This window comes from Amblyomma maculatum, chromosome 10 (genome assembly GCF_055883805.1).
Source record: "Amblyomma maculatum isolate TAMU_Amacu chromosome 10, ASM5588380v1, whole genome shotgun sequence".
In the NCBI taxonomy this organism is placed as follows: Eukaryota; Metazoa; Arthropoda; class Arachnida; order Ixodida; family Ixodidae; genus Amblyomma; species Amblyomma maculatum.
Window position 1 is genome coordinate 49,154,379 of NC_139353.1, and position 17,387 is coordinate 49,171,765.

Genomic DNA, 17,387 nt, shown 5'->3' on the forward strand with positions numbered 1-17,387 from the left:
AGCGGCTAATGAAAGGCGCGGCACGATAGCCTGGATCGGACGCGCCCGGTTGGGTCAGCTTCGTATATGCATGACGCTTTAGAAAACTGCGTTCAGTTTGCGTTAAGTTCGGAACGCTCTGTGATTGGTTGGAAGCCCTTCGCTCAAAGCCTCGGATTTGGTTGGTTGCACTTCTATTTCCATTGGAAATGGGCGTCCTCTACCCCGCCCCCGCCATGCGTGCCGAGGAAGACGAGCAGTCATGCGCCCTGTTGTTGTGGCTTTAGGAAGAAGGAAAAGGGGAAGACGAGGAGTCATGCGCCCGGTTGTTGTTGTTGTTGTTGTCGCTGCAGGAAGAAGGAAAAGAAAATGCACGGGTCTGCTACTAGCTCTGCAGCTGAGTCACATGCACTGCCTCGTGCGCACAGAGTACAGGGAAGAGAAGAAAGGAGAAAATTAGACGGAGTCTCTTAGATGACGCTTAAGAGGAGTGGCGAAAGCCTATCCTTCTGCTGCTATCATTTGCTTCCATGCTTTGCCTTTCATCGACGTCCGTTACAGGCTACATATATTTATAATTTTTACATAGACAAGAACATATATCAAGGAATCTGGCTGAATATGACAGATCTCGCGCACAAGATTTCAATCCATGAGCCTATAGAAACCCCGCCGGGGTGGTGCAGTGGTAAGACGCCCGACTACTCTACGGAGTTCCCGGGTTCGAACCCGACCACGGCGGCTGCGTTTCGATGGAGGCGAAACGAAGTGGCGTCCGTGTGCTTTGCGATGTCAGCGCACGTTAAAAATCCCCAGGTGGTCGAAATTACACCGTAGCCCTCCACCACGGCTCCCCTTTCTCTCTTTCCACCTTCACTACCTTGATCCCTTCTCTTACGGCGCGGTTCAGGTGTCCACAGAGCAAGTGTGACAGAAACTGTGCCTTTCCCTTCCAGTAAACCAATTATCTTATATCTATAGAAAGGCTTTCGCTTTAAAAGAAAAGGGTAGAGAAAGACCCGCGTCGCAACAGCCGTCATGATGGTGAAAACATTTATTTTTATAAATACAGAGGTACAGTCACTCGATAGGATGCCTAGACAAGCACTCCATAGGCGTTGCCACCGAAGCTGTGCCGTGTGCAGTGACGGCCTACAACAGATACAGTCGCCGGTGGCAGGTGGACCCCTGCCGCAAAGATCAGGAGCCTACCATTACTAGCCCCGCAGAGCCAGAAGCAGGCACTCCCCCCCCCCCCCCCCCCCCCCCCACGGATTGAATAGGCGGTGTTACAGAAGCTACCGCTAAAATACTCACAGCTTTCGCTCTATCAATAGGTTAAAGCCATGCTTAAACTCCCCAACTGTGATGTAAAAGCTTCGCTAGGGCATGTAGTTCGAGCGAATACTTTATTTGAATAAAGTATTCAATGGTGAATACTTTATTTAGAGAAGGCTAAAAGAAAATTATTTTGACGCCGTTCCGTGCGTGGCCTTGTGGCTGCTGGTTGTGGCCTCGAGATCACGCCCGACGTCAACTTCCGCTGCCCAGGTCGTAAGCCGCTTATGAATTTGCTGCTCCGAGATGGTCAAAGCAACCTCTCACCGCTTCGGGCTGTTTAACTGCCAGGAAACGGGGGAACGTGCGCTGGACATGAGAATAGGATATGAGCGTAGTCTGCTCGAGGGAGCTGCATATCGTGTATTTTCGTGAGAACTCACCGGGTGAATAGGGCAAGGCGTGCAGGGGAGAGGAAAGTGTGGGCCTGTATATGGCGCTGCGAGTTATCCAAAACGTCTAAATACTAACTTCTATCGTCTCTTAACGCTGGCCAAAAGACCTGCCAACAAGTGTCCTCTCCTGATTGTGGTTGATTTTAACGCACCGCATACAGCATGGGGATACTTCATTCCCCAAAAGGCCGCAGTGTGTGGCTTCCTGCGCAACAGACAGGGCTCTCTCTCATCACTAACCCCACTGAACCCACACGTATCGGCAATAGTTTGTTTAAATGACACCACATCAGATCGTACCTTCGCTTACCGGCTACCAGTAGCTACTTGGTGCAACACCAAGGAGTGTTTAGGTAGTGTTCACTGCATTCTTGAAACCGTTCTTAACACCTACATTCCTCACCGTCCACCTAGGGATCTACTCTCACCAAGTGGGATTCATTTCGGAAATGCAGATGTACCGGGACTGCTGCTCCAGTCACCGACATCACTGCTTCGACTACACAATTACAGAAAAGGATGTCCAGGCAGTCACACGAAAACTTAATTGACTGTCCCAGTGACACTTGATGCTCACCTCCTACATCTCTGGGGAGTAAAGGCAGTCTTGAAATACGCTGGAAATGTCAGAGATGGAACAGGACCCTCCGCCGCAGGCAGGGCCGACTAAACACCACAGGGTATGGGCAGAGCGCGATGGGTCTTGGTCTAATAAAAGACATAAAAACACACGCAGCTACGCTTTCGAGGCAAAACTGGGAATCCCTATGCAACCGTCTTGACGTTAACATTAGCCTGTCTCAACCATTGAACCTCTTCCGACATCTCATAGACCCATATCAATCTATGACACCACAGAGACATAACCTCACAAAACTAATTCACACTTCCCCACAGCGACATCAGAACTACTTGAGGCCCTCAAGGATACATACTTTAAACCTTACCAACCAATGTCCCATCCGGAATATAAAGGGCTCCCTAATGACCTTCTAAGTCAGCCTATCACTGAAGCAGAAGTAATGGCAGAACTTCAGAACCTAAATACCTCCTCAGCTCCCGAGTTAGACGTTATAACTAATAAACCTCTGCGCAACTTAGACACCCCCTCCATAACCACCTTAACCAATTACTTTAATGAATGCTGGCAACAAGGCACTTTACCGGCACAGTGGAAGAAGGCAAATGTAGTATTTATACCAAAACCAGGCAAATTACTTCTCCCCATCTATTTTCGATCTATTTCACTCACTTCTTGTGTCGGAAAATTAATGGAGCATGTCATTCATGCACGACTAAGCAGCTTTCTGAAGGAACGGGAGCTGCTGCCCAACATGTTTGGCTTCCGTCCGGGTCCGGCCACTCAAGATTTTTTCCTACAGCTAAAGCACAATATCCTTGATTCAAAAAATAGCGATACACAAGCCATTCGTGGAGTCGACCTCATCAAAGCATTTGATAATGTAACACACTCTCCCATTCTCAATAATCTACAAACGCTACAAGTAGGCAGCCACATGTATAACTACATAAGGGCCCTCCTCAGCAACCGAAAAGCGACTCTCACACTTGGCCCTCATACGCTTTCAAACATCATGCTCGGTGCTTGGGGAACACCTCAAGGCGCGGTCCTTTCACCGACACTCTTTAACATTGCCCTTATTCATCTCCCAAAACAACTTTCTGAGATTCCAAACATACATTTCGCCCTTTATGTGGAGGACATCGCTGTCTGGGCATGTCGAGGCAGTGACGCCACCATAGAGACTCACATCAAAACAGCCCTCAACCCTGTTGACACCTATATGTGAAGGAGAGAGGCCTGCCATGCTCACCGTCTAAACCTCAACTCTTCCTTTACCAACCCAAATCCACTCATCTTGATAGGCTACCATCACTCGGTACACGACCGATTACCGTATTAACTAAAATCAGAGTACTAGGAATGACTCTCTACTCTCATTGAGCACATGGAGATGTAATCAAAGCAGTCCAGACTCACGCTCATCAAATTACTCGGCTCATCCGTCGTGTAGCACCTCGAAAAACAGGTCTTTATGAAAGAAACACACTTCGCCTCACACAAGCATATGTACCAGCAGAGTCGCATACGCTCTTCAATACTTACCCCTCACTAGCAAGGAACGTGATCGAGTGAATGCTTTACTCCGCAGTTGTACAGAAACCACTCTGCGCCTTCCTCCCAGCACCTCAACACTCCGCTTAGTCAAACTTGGGGCCAATAATATGTATGAAGAACTTCGTGAAGCCACACTGAAAGTCCAGACGGGCAACATTTCGCGTACACCAGCACGTCGCGCACTGCTCTCTTCTCTACACATTACCCCAATAGGACACCCGTCTAAAGGCACCCCATTACCTCCTGCAATTCGCTCCAAAATTTCGATACCGCCCCCCCCCCCCCCTTTCTAAAACACGAACCCAGAACGAGAGGGGAAACGTATAGTAAGTAAGCAGGGAGCAAATCTTACACAGACACTATGGAGAAGACCCCAGTGTAGCATATGTAGATGCGGCCACTAATGCAAAAACTCATCGTAAGGTACTAGCAGTTACAAACAATCATGCAAAACTCTCTGCTTGCTCAGTTCTCACCGATTCTACAACACAGGCGGAGGAGGCAGCCATTGCGCTAGCCATGACATCTACACCCGCTGCAAAAATACTTTTGGATTCTAAAACAGCTATCCTAAACTTTGCCAATGGTTTAGTGTCCCCCAACACCCGCCGCATTTTGCGCTTTTGGCAACCCCGACAAACTGTCACACTTATTTGAAAACTCGCGCATGTGGGCCTTCCCGGAAATGAGGAGGCTCACTCCCTGGCCTGAGGTCTCACTTTTCAGGCTGGGGAGGAACAGCCTTTCTCAGATGCCGTGGAGTGCCTGCTGTCCTTTCGTGACATCCTTACTTACCACCGCGAAAATAGGAGGAATAGAGGCTTTACAAAAGTTAGCGCCATCTAGTGAAAGAAACAGAAACTGCGCGCGGCGGCCATGTTTTGCTCAGTCCGCCCGCGCCTCTCATCGAGTACGCTGTCAACGTGCGCCTTCGTAGAACCCGTGCATGCACCGAAAGGTGCATTGAAATGCTCACAAGCTATTGTTTCATTTTTTAACATCACAGCAGTCGCTGTTAGCTCCAAGCTCTATTCGGAATGATGCCAGCATGTTGTTGCGTGCCCTTCTGCAGCCATCGCACCGTCGTAGAAGCGCACGGAATCGAGGTATACGCGTGTATGCGACCGTTCGTTTCCAGTCTTAATCGGCTTTACAAGGGTCACTTGCATCATGTAAAGCATTACTGCACGTCCCTCTGACTGGGAGCTAGTTCACAGAGCGTGCTATCACCGAAAACAGCAAGGTTGTTTTGCGTGCGATGGAGGACACGGGAGAAGGAGCAATGCATGTATAACGAACGCTATTGTGCAAATACGTTCTTTGAAACATTTTGTACGTAGGTTGCATTTACCATTGTGTATTATTTAAGACATGGGCATGATTACCGAAACTACTTTTCAGAGTCGTACGAAATGGTAGTGCTTGGTGCAGAGAGCAATACGGTTGTCTAGTGCGACCGAGGTGCGTGTTTCACGCTGCAAAAGCAAGCGGCTGCCAACCCCGCGGCGTCTAGAAAAGCAGGAAAAGATGACATCGCACTAATGTGTTTTAACATGCTCACGTGCAGCCCGTTTCGACCGGTCCACGTCCAAAGCGCGCAGCTCAGGTTTTATACCTGCCAGCGCGGTCGATAAAATAACGAAGCGTGCGCTTCACTTTTGTGCGTTTTTTCGAGTCACCCGATTTTTCGCTAATTCACAGCTACCTGAAATTCACTGGAATGTTTAAATATGTCGATTTCTTGTTTATTTCCTCTGACAGAAAGTAAGCATTTGAAGCCGTAATCTCATATGAAAGCGCTGACATTGGAAGCTTCGAGGAACTTGGAGGAGGAGGAACTCGGCTGAAACGAAAAGAAATGTGAAAAGTCAACTCACATTACTGCGAAGTGTTTGTGCTTTGTGCAACTGGCTGTGTTCATAAAATAAGATAGTGTCTCTCTCTCATACACACACATTCACGATGTTTTCTTTCTTCACGTGTTATTTTTAGCTCTTTTATTTATTTATTTATTTTATTTACCAAATACTGCAGGCCCTACTGGGCCCTAGCAGGGGTGGGGGGGGGGGGGGGTAGGCGAAAAGAATACAATGCAGTGAATATGAATTCATCAAAAGTAACATACTACACACAAGAGTAGTATGTTATATGTTGTTATGTATGTTATATTTCTATGTTATGTATGTTATGTTATATTTCATCATTTTTGTATTTATTTCTTTTTTATTTGACGTTTTATATTTTTATACACCAATACGCATGCGTCAGCAACTATCGGCTTTCCATTCTAATTTGACACTTTTGAACACATTTTTCAATTATTTCAATTAATCAATTACACATTCTAAATTTTTTTCCTTAGCATCACCAAGCACCGGTTTTTTATTCTGGCACCTTTAAACCCTTGCTTTCCAATTTTCCTTTTTTTCGTTTCTTTATTTCATCAATTGGTCAATTAATTACAAAGATTTTATTAACTCGTCATCGCCTATCACACACCAATCAATCTTCAATAACTGGAAGTACAAATTACCATGGCACTTTTTTTTACGCATCCCCCGATTAGTTCCGAAACTCGTGCCAACTACTGCGTCGACGGCATGGGAAGGAAAGTGCTAATCGCCAGTCCAACTTAAGTCAAATTACGCACGATCCTTTTATCATAAAATAAAATGCATCCTCGCTCATTTCACCAAGTATCTTCCAGTGGGATGAGCGACGGTCTTCCCGCCAGCGAAAGCGGCAATCGTCCAGCTGTGCATCCAAGCCGCCAAACAAGACGAGCAAAATGTGCTAGAATAAAGATTGATCGTTTCCTCTGTTGCTCTCTGTTCTCTTATTGCGCTCTCGCGACTTCTCTAGCGCTTGCTAAATAATGCATGGCGCTTTGCTAAATGCTGCTCTTCTTTCTCGCGCTTGCATGGCTTTCTAATATCGGCGCGCACCGGTGGCACTTTGAAAACGCGTCACGCGAGGGCGCACCATAGCTGCTCTGCTGCTGGCAACGCGCTGGGCCCCCTCTGCCCTGCCTGGGCCGCCGCAAGGAGGCAGAATAGCGCGAAACGTCGTCAGTGTAAGCGGGAGCTCTGCCTTGGAGTGTCATGTGGCAAGAACGGCGGGTGGTGGGAATGAAGTGTAAGGGGCCGGCTCAGAGTGAGCTTTTGGGCCCAAAGACAGACATTCCGCGCGCGGACGTCCGGTCTTCCGTGGTGCTGGGAGCGGGCGTTAGAATACGCTTTGTCATGGAGCCAGGGACCGACGACTACTGTACGCGACATAACTGCGTGGTACCAGAGCTCTATGTTGACGGGGAAAAGGCGACCAACGCTGCCGTCAAGGCGGCCCTCGATGTAACGTGTAACCACCATTTTCTGCAGCGCTTTGACATCCCGGCGCCCGACACTTCTATCCGCATGTCTCTACTGGAGAACGTGCTAGCCACCAGTCGACACTTGGACAAGCTTTGCGTCGAAATCCGCCACGACCAGGTAATGCCAAGATAATAAAGGGCAAGTTTCCAACAATACCCCCTTGTGCATATGAATCAATTCCCGGGCGCCATGACAGACTTGAAAGTTCCGCTACTAACGCTGTCGGCCGCCGTGGTGGCGGTCGTCGGCAAGACTGAAGATAAAGACGCCGAAAGACACGGGTTAGTTGGTTTCAATAAAGGGAATGAAACGAATTTGTTCAATACTGGTTCATTGTGGTACGAAAGTGCCTGGCTATGGTTGGTGCTTCGTATTGCATGTGAGGCACACATTTTATAGAGTCATTGAAGCGAGTCGCCAAGCTCGCCTAACATTGGAAGTGAGTTAATATTGAACAAACACGATGGTATACCCAACGTAAGGCTCATATTGAACAAACACGATGGTAACCCAACGTAAGGCTCATATTGAACAAACACGATGGTATCAAACGTAAGGTTCATATTGAACAACACGGTGGTATCCAACGTAAGTCTTCATATTGAACGAGCTCGGTAGATATCCAACGTAAGTCTTCATATTGAACGAACTCGGTAGATATCAAACGCAAGTCTTCATATTGAACGAGCTCGGTAGATATCCAACGTAAGTCTTCATATTGAACGAACTCGGTAGATATCCAACGTAAGTCTTCATATTGAACGAGTACGGTGAATATCCAACTTGAGGTAGATATTTACCGAGGTATCCTAACATTAGAAGTGAGTTGAATATTGAATGAGTACGGTGAATATGCAACTTGGGGTAGATATTTACCGAGGTATCACGGTGAATATCCAACTTGAGGTAGATATTTACCGAGGTATCCTAACATTAGAAGTGAGTTGAATATTGAACGAGTACGGTGAATATGCAACTTGAGGTAGATATTTACCGAGGTATCCTAACATTAGAAGCGAGTTGGATATTGAACGAGTACGGTGAACATGCAACTTGAGGTAGATATCTACCGAGGTATCCTAACATTAGAAGTGAGTTGAATATTGAGCGAGTACAGTGAATATGCAACTTGAGGTAGATATTTACCGAGGTATCCTAACATTAGAAGTGAGTTGAATATTGAACGAGCTCGGTAGATATTTAATGTAAGCTCATATTTGCCGAGCTCTGTAGATATTTAATGTAAGGCTCATATTGAACGAGCTCGGTAGATATTTAATGTAAGGCTCATATTTGCCGAGCTTGGTAGATATTTAATGTAAGGCTCACATTTGCCGAGCAAACAAACTCGCGATGATCTCTCATAGGCGTAACAGCAAAGGCGCATAGACAAAAAAAAATCCACATTGCAGAACTCTGGATACTGTACCTGGATAGGTCTGACGCTGCGGATTGCCGAGGGGCCCATGCACGAATCGTAGAGCAATTTGTAACTGCGCTCGGTAGCGCGGCCGGTGGGCCCCGCCACGTCTCGGCTGTCAAAATGCGCTTCTAGGCGTCTTTAACAGAAACCGCCAGGGACCGAAGAGAGGTCCAAGCACAGCACACTAGGTTAAAACATGAAGAACGCGTACAGAACGGCGAGCGCTGACGGACGGACACGAAGCAAACAGATGGAGCGAACAAAATATGGCGGCCAGCGCGGGATCAGCGCGCCGCTCACGGTTGCCAGACGTACTTTTGTAAACCCTCTATTGCGCGACTCTTGCTCCGAATCTCAAAATAACACAAGCTGCCCATTGACGCAAGCTACACACGCGTACAGCCCCATACCCCATCCTTCTCCACGGCCGCTTTCCTGACCAATTTTCTTCTTCCTGCAAGCTCTGTGGCACACCTGGCGACCTTCTAAACACACTACTCACCTGCCCCCCATTCCCTCATCCTCTTTCGTCAGAGGTGGCCCTAGATTACTGGGATAGGCTTGGTCGAAATTACTCCGTAGCCCTCCACTACGGCTCCTCTTTCTCTCTTTCAACCTTCACTCCCATCTTCCTCCCTTCCCTTATGGCGGGGTTGTGGTGTCCACAGAAAAGCAAGTGAGACAGTTACCGCGCCTTTCCCTTCCTATAAATAAATCAGTTAAATCAGTTACTGGGATAGGCTACTCACTAGTACATCCTATAATGACCAGCGCAAGATCATTACATGCGCTCTCGCTCGGATAGCCCTCCAAGGGCTTTCTTTGGCTTTGTAAGAGGGCCCTCCGTACATGGAGGGGGCTCTCAAATGTCATGTAGGGGGCAACGCCCCAACCCTCTGTAATATTGGCAGTAAATGTTTCTACCACCACCACCAGTACAGCAGGCGTCAGCCGCGCTTAACGTCAGTTGAGAGCAAAGAAAAGGCGCAGTATTTATCCCAATTCTAATCAATCACACACGATTTCGCAGTCAATGCCTAAGCAGTGCGGCCGGGAACGCTTCCACCTTGTACCACTTTAGCGACCAAAAAGTGCCCTGAATTTTTTTTATTGCTTGGATCGCCGCTATCAAGTGTGAAGGAAAGTAATTTCGGTCTTTGTTCAGCTGGACTCAGCTGTGCACCAAATCGAAATATTTCATTTCGCCTTAAACTGATGTCAATTACCAACAGCATTTTTTTTTCATTTGCATGCTATTTTCAGGGCGGTATCATGTCCATACTTACTGTGCAGACTAGCGGTCATAACAGCTCACGAACTGCAACAGTCATAAATTCAAACTGCCATTCTGGCACCGGGATGTGTGTATATAGTTGGCCTGGTTTTCAACAGGGCAATCAGCGGCTTATCCAGGTCTTGGAGTTTCTACTGGCAACTGCAGCGGGCACGTTAGTTCCTTTTCTTAAACTCGCTGTAAGGATGTCGCATCAAAATGTCGGAACAATAATAATAATAATAATAATTGGTTCACAGGAAGGTTAAGGCGCAGTCTCTCTCACACTTGTTCTGTGGACACTGAACCGCGCCGTAAGGGAATGGAGGAAGGTAAAAGTGGAAAGTGAGAAAGAGGAGCTGTAGTAGAGGGCTACGGAGTAATTTCCACCACCTAAGGATCTTTAACAAGAGCTCACATCGCACAGAACAGGGACGCCACCTCGTTTTGCCTCCATCGAAACGCAGCCGCCGTGGTCGGGTTTGAACCCGAGAACTCCGGTACAGTAGTCGGGCGTCTTACCGCTGCACCACCCCGGCGGGGCAATATGTCGGAACGCCTGTTTTCCAGCCGCGGGACTGGCTTCTAATAGACGAAAGAAAACAGGTAAGAAGGAAATAGAAGGAACAAAGAAAAAACAAATGAAAGAATGCAAACAGATAATTCGAAGCAGCGGTCGTAGTAATGGCAAAACGATAATACTCAGCGTGGCTATTGTGAACCGAAACCGGGCTCTTGCCCCGCCGGGGTGGTGCAGTAGTAAGACGCCCGACTACTGTGCTGGAGTACCCGAGTTTGAACCCTACTTCAGCGGCTGTGTTTCGATGGAGGCGAAAGAAAGTGGCGTCCGTGTGCTTGTCAGCGCACGTTAAAGATCCCCAGGTGGTCGAAATTACTCCGTAGCCCTACACTACGGCTTCTCTTTCTTCCTTTCCACTTGAACTCCCAACTTGCTCCCTTGCCTTACGGCGCGGTTGAGGTGTCTACAGAAAACAAGTGCGACAGTTACCGCGCCTTTCCCTTCCTATAAATCAATCAGCTTTTTTTTTGTATTTTGCTACAATTAGGAAAGACGCCGAATTGTCAAAGTGCCCATTCTGAATAATGTTCCCAGAATGGGCGCTTTGACAACTCGGCGTCTTTCCTAATTGTAGCGAAATATGTTCCCAGCCCCGCCGGGGTGGTGCAGTGGTAAGACGCCCGACGACTGTGCCGGAGTTCTCGGGATCGAGTCCCGGCCTCGGCGGCTGCGTTTCGATGGAGGCGAAACGAAGTGGCGTCCGTGTGCTGTGCGATGTCAGCGCACGTTAAAGATCCCCAGGTGGTCGAAATTACTCCGTAGCCCTCCACTACGGCCCCCCTTTCTCTCTAACCACTTTCACTCCCACCTTCATCCCTTCCCTTACGGCGCGGTTCAGGTGTCCATAGAGCAAGTGTGACAGATACTGCGCCTTTCCCTTCCTATGAACCAACCAACCAACCAACCAATAATGTTCCCAAGGGCGTCTTTTCCTTACTCAAGAATTGTATTTGTTCGCGCTCCCATCCTGTCCTAATTCTTTCTTTTCTGATACTTTTGCACTCTCCAATTTACATCGATCGCTTGATATCATCTAGAGAATTCAAGGTCGTGTAACACGCAGAGGAGTACTTAATTGTGAAATATTTTCAGGCTCCAGAGTAAAACTAGCCCAAGCGCGATGCCCAAGAAAAAATTAAGTTATGGGGCCAAGCAAACTACTTACATTTATGCGAAAAAGTGCGAACGAAAAAAGTTTTATAATGCAACACTATTTTTCTTTACGCTAAGGTTACTTCTCAATGCTTCTGTAATTTTTAGTTCAATGTTTTAATCAAGATAAGCTTTGTCTTTCTGCCTCCACGATCTTCACTGTACGTATATTGCCTCGCATTCGATCATCAAAAAGTCGGCCTTGAACAAGTTTTGCTGTATTAATTGCGTAAAATTAAATACCGTCACCGCTAGGCAGAAATAGAAACTCATTACGGTAGTTTTTTATTTCTGTTCGTTTTTGTATTGTTTTCACAGAACATACACACATGAATACGTGAATAGTTACATATAAAAAGTGCTTTTCCCGCTTTTACAGTTCGAGGGGACTCTGTAGAGAAAGCCGGAATCCGATGAAAACGCGAGTAGTTTCCGTTAGGTGCATCTAGCTAGATGTTTTATTACTGAAGAACTACCGCTTGTTGGTTGAAGACATCACAGACATCTACGAAGACGAAAAGTCGCGTTATCTGTTAACATTTGCCTATAATCCACGCTACGATTTCTGCATCGGTTAGCATGAAATAAATATTTTGCGTTGAAATGACGAAACTATTGACACTATAACTGAACTTGTCTTGACCCGGCTGGCGCCAGACTAACCTTTCTTTACAGTCTAGCTTCTTTAATTGTTCGTCAAAGAGTTTCCTATTTCATAAGTATTCTTAACTCCTGCAGGATTTATCTTACAAAAACAGCGATTTTGATTGCTTTTCCGTTCTAAAGTTATGTTGCGTTCTAAAGTTATGTTCTAAAGCAGCTTTATGAAGGAACGGGAGCTCCTGCCCAACATGTTTGGTTTCCTTCTGTAGGGTGTTATCCTACAGCTAAAGCACCATATCCTTGATTTAAAAAATAGCGATACACGAGCCATTCTTGGAGTCGACCTCACCAAAGCATTCGATAATGTAACACACTCTGCCATTCGTAATAATCTACAAACGCTATAAGTAGGCAGCCACATGTATACCAACACAAGGGCCTTCCTCAGCAACCGAACACTCTCACACTGGGCCCTCATACGCTTTCAAACATCCTTAAGGCACGGTCCTTTCACCCACACTCTTTAACATTGCCCTTATTCATCTCCCAAAACAACTTTCTGTGATTCCAGACATACATTTCGTCCTTTATGTGGAGGACATCGCTGTCTGGGCATGTCGAGGCAGTGACGCCAGCGTAGAGACTCACATCGAAACACCCCTCAACCCTGTTCACACCTATATGTGAAGGAGAGAGGCCTGCCATGCTCACCGTCAAAACCTCAACTCTTCCTTCACCAACCCCAATCCACTCATCTTGATAGGCTACCATCACTGACACTAGGTACACGACCGATTACCGTATTAACTAAAATCAAAGTACTAGGAATGACTCCCTACTCCCATTGAGCACATGGAGATGTAATCAAAGCAGTTCAGACTTACGCTCATCAAACTACTCGGCTCATCCGTCATGTAGCACCTCGCAAAACAGGTCTTTATGAAAGAAACTCACTTCGCCTCACACAAGCATATGTACTAGCAGAGTCGCATACGCTCTTCAATACTTACCCCTCACTAGCAAGGAACGTGATCGAGTGAATGCTTTACTCCGCAGTTGTACAGAAACCACTCTGCGCCTTCCTCCCAGCACCTCAACACTCCGCTTAGTCAAACTTGGGGCCAATAATATTGTTACGGGAATGTACTTAATGTAACAACACTGCGATGGGCTGGACTTGACGCTGAGACTTCAGTAGCCGTGCAGTGTTCACTCTGTCAGCGTCGTCCTCTTTTTTAACGCTTTGTCGTGCCCGTGTTCCTCGGTCGTCGTCTTCGTCAGTGAGCACATTACTTTGGTCCCCGCGTTTCCAGGTAACACTACCCCCCCCCCCCTCGGCAAAAGGCAACGTCCCGGTGCGTATTAGGCGTGCGATGTGGAGGGGGAGTAATATGGCTTTAGGCGGGCGACATGTACGATTTCGGAAGTGGGTGTAGCAGTCGGTGCCTTTGGGTGGAGCGGTGAAATCTCATAGGTCACGTCGGTCACTGGGCGTAGTACACGGTAAGGACCTGTGTAGTGGGGCAGAAGCTTTTGACACAGCCCCACACGACGGCACGGAAGCCAGAGCAACACCAGAGATCCGGGAGGATAGTGCACATCGCGGTGGTGAGCGTCGTAGCGGCGTTTTTGAGCTTCTTGAGAGATGGTGAGATGGTGACGAGCAATCTGGCGAGCAGCGTCGGCTCAGGCGATGGTATCGCGGGCATAGGTTGTAACGGGGCCAGCGGCGGGAAGCAAAGTGTCGAAAGGCAGTAACGGGTCTCTTCCAAAGAGAAGATAGAATGGAGAGTACCCAGCAGTTTCATGACGCGAAGAGTTATATGCAAAGGTGACAAATGGCAGACTAATATCCCAGTCGCGATGACTGTCGGATATGTACATTGCGAGCATGTCGGTGAGTGTGCGGTTAAGACGCTCCGTAAGGCCGTTCGTCTGAGGGTGATACGCAGTGGTGAACTTGTGCCGAACGGAGCAAGAACGAAGTATTTCTTCAACAACTCGGGAAAGGAAACAGCGGCCACGGTCGGTAAGTAGTTGACGGGGAGCACCATGGTGTAGTATGACGTCGTACAAAAGGAAGTCAGCAACGTCTGTGGCGCAGCTGGTTGGAATGGCGCGAGTGATCACGTACCGCGTGGCATAATCGGTGGCCACAGCGATCCATTTGTTTCCTGACAAGGACTCGGGGAAGGGCCCTAGGAGGTCAAGGCCAACACGAGAAAATGGCTCAGTCGGGATAGCAATCGGCTGCAGGTGTCCAGGTGGTAGCACAGGGGCTTTCTTCCGGCGTTGACAGAGGTCGCAAGCGGCTACATAACGTTGGACAGAGCGGTAGAGTCCAGGCCAGAAGAAAAGCCGGCGCACGCGGTCGTATGTGCGTGAGAGGCCAAGATGACCAGCTGTAGGGGCGTCGTGCATTTGTTCGAGAACGGCAGAGCGTAGGTGTTGGGGAACGACCAGCAAGTGCTCAGCGCCATCAGGTCGCATGTTGCGGCGGTATAGCGTATTCCCATGAAGGAAGAACAGGGTGAGGGAAGAGTCACGGCTGTGTGTGCGGAGGCGGTCGATGAGAGAACTGAGGGTTGGGTCCAACCGCTGTTCGTCGGCTATGTGGGAAAAGTCCGATATAGAGAAGACACAGGGGTCCGACTCATGGTCAGTAGAGGAAGGGGGATCGACGGGATAACGGGACAGACAGTCTGCGTCCTGGTGAAGCCGACCGGATTTGTATATAACGGAAAAGGTATACTCCTGCAAGCGCAGTGCCCAGCGGCCGAGGCGGCCAGCAGGATCTTTGAGGGAAGAGAGCCAACATAAGGCGTGGTGATCGGTAATTACAGTGAAGGGTCGGCCCAACAAGTAGGGTCTGAATTTTCCAACGGCCCAAACGAGAGCCAGGCACTCCCGTTCTGGGAGTGCCTGGCTGGGAGAATGCGTTAGCCTGCCCTGGTCCCCATGAGAAAGGAACGCCTTTCTTCAGCAGATCGGTGAGAGGACGAGCAACAGCGGCAAAGTTTGGGACAAACCGGCGAAAATAAGAACACAGTCCTATAAAGCTGCGGACATCACGGGGTGAACGGGGACATGGAAACGCACTGACAGCGCGAACTTTGTCGGGATCAGGTTGCACGCCGGTGGAATTCACCAAATGGCCAAGCACTTTAAGCTCGCGGCGACCAAAACTGCACTTCTTTGAGTTCAGTTGAAGTCCAGCACGGCGGAAAAGTGCCAAGATGGAAGAAAGGCGACGAAGATGGCTTTCGAACGAGGGCGAGAAGACAATCACGTCATCAAGTAACAGAGACAAGTCGTCCATTTGAAGCCGCGGAGTAAGGAGTCCATCATTCGTTCAAAAGTAGCTGGGGCGTTGCAAAGTCCAAAAGGCATAACCTTAAATTGGTAAAGTCCATCGGGTGTGACAAAAGCTGTCTTCTCGCGGTCTTGTTCGTCAACAGAGATCTGCCAGTAGCCGCTACGAAGGTCGATGGAGGAAAAGTAGCGGGCTCCATGTAAGCAGTCCAAGGCATCGTCTATTCGCGGCAGCGGGTAAACATCTTTCCTTGTAATCTTGTTCAGATGTCGATAGTCGACACAAAAGCGCCAACTGTTGTCTTTCTTTCTAACGAGCACGACAGGAGAGGCCCAGGGGCTGTTCGAAGGTTCGATGATATCGTTGCCCAACATCTTGTCGACCTCCTGCTGGATGACTTGGCGCTCATAAAGGGACACACGATAAGGCCTCCGATGTACAGGCTTTGCATCGCCGGTGTCAATGCGGTGAGTCACAACTGATGTTTGGCCCAGAGAACCGGCAGCAAAGTCAAAAATGTCGGAGAAGGATAACAAAAGGTTGTGCAGGTCCTGAGCGTGTTCGGGGCTGAGGTCAGAGGCAATCATTGCGGAAATAGGGTCGGTAATTGTGGTGGAGAGTACGGGTGTTGGAAGGACGCTTGAATGTGGGCCAGGAGTGAGTGCACAAATGGTGCAGTCTGTGAGAGGGGACAAGGTAGCAAGGGATATTCCTTCGGGAAGAACTTGGGGTGACAGACTGAAGTTCAGGATAGGAAGGTAGGTGCTGTTCTGTGTAACGCGTACGATTAGATGAGGAAGAACGACGTTGCGGTCAAGAAAGACCTCGGTGATAGGGCAAGCAAGATAGTCACCGTCAGGCACAGGCGGGAAAGGTGACAGAGGTAGGTAAACAGCAGAGTCAGGGGGCAGGCGAGCGAACTCAGTGGAGCGAAGGCGGGGTGCAGATGGAGGGTGTTCTGAGCAGACAGGTAGGTCCAAACGAAGAAGGCCGCTGGAGCAGTCGATAAGGGCAGAGTGGGCCGTTAAAAAGTCAAGGCCGAGGATCACATTGTGAGGGCACTGGTTGAGGACGGTGAACAAAACAGGGATGTGATGACCGGCAAGGGTGACTCGGGCAGTGCACTGCCCAGTGACGGCAGCAGTACTGCCATCGGCAACACGAACGGTGGGCGAAGCGGCGGGGGTCTGTACTTTCTTGAGGCGGCGGCAAAACGATGAGCTCATTATCGAGACTTGGGCACCAGTGTCAATGAGGGCAGAGACGGGAACACCATCCACGAACAAGGAGAGGAGGTTACAGGGCGAAGAAATGGGCAGTAGAGGATTTCAGGTCGGAATACCAATGCAGCGTCACCTCTGGGAGCTGCATTGGCTAGTTTCCCGTGAAGCGGCCGGCAGCGGACGGCGAGGAACTGCGGCTAGGAAGAGGTGAACGGGAACGGCGGGCTGGCGGGGAAGGAGACCGACTGGACACAGGAGGAGGCGGAGTAGTATCGGTGCGGGGCGGCTCATAACGAGGCGTGAAACGGTGGTGACCGCAATTGGAGTAGCGGTCAACGTAAGGAAAACGTCGAGGTGGTGATGTCCAGCGGCTGCGGCAGTGGCGAGCGATGTGGCCAATACGCGAGCACGTGAAGCAGATCGGCCTGTCGTCAGGGGTGCGCCACTCATCAGGATTGCGGTATTGGTAGCGTGGCGCGTAGGTATTGCGGGGTGTAGCGGCGGCGACCATGGGAGGGACGGGGCTCGAACTGTGGTGTTGCACGGTGTGGCTACAGGGGACGCCCAAGTTGGCAACCTCTTGACGAACGACGGCTT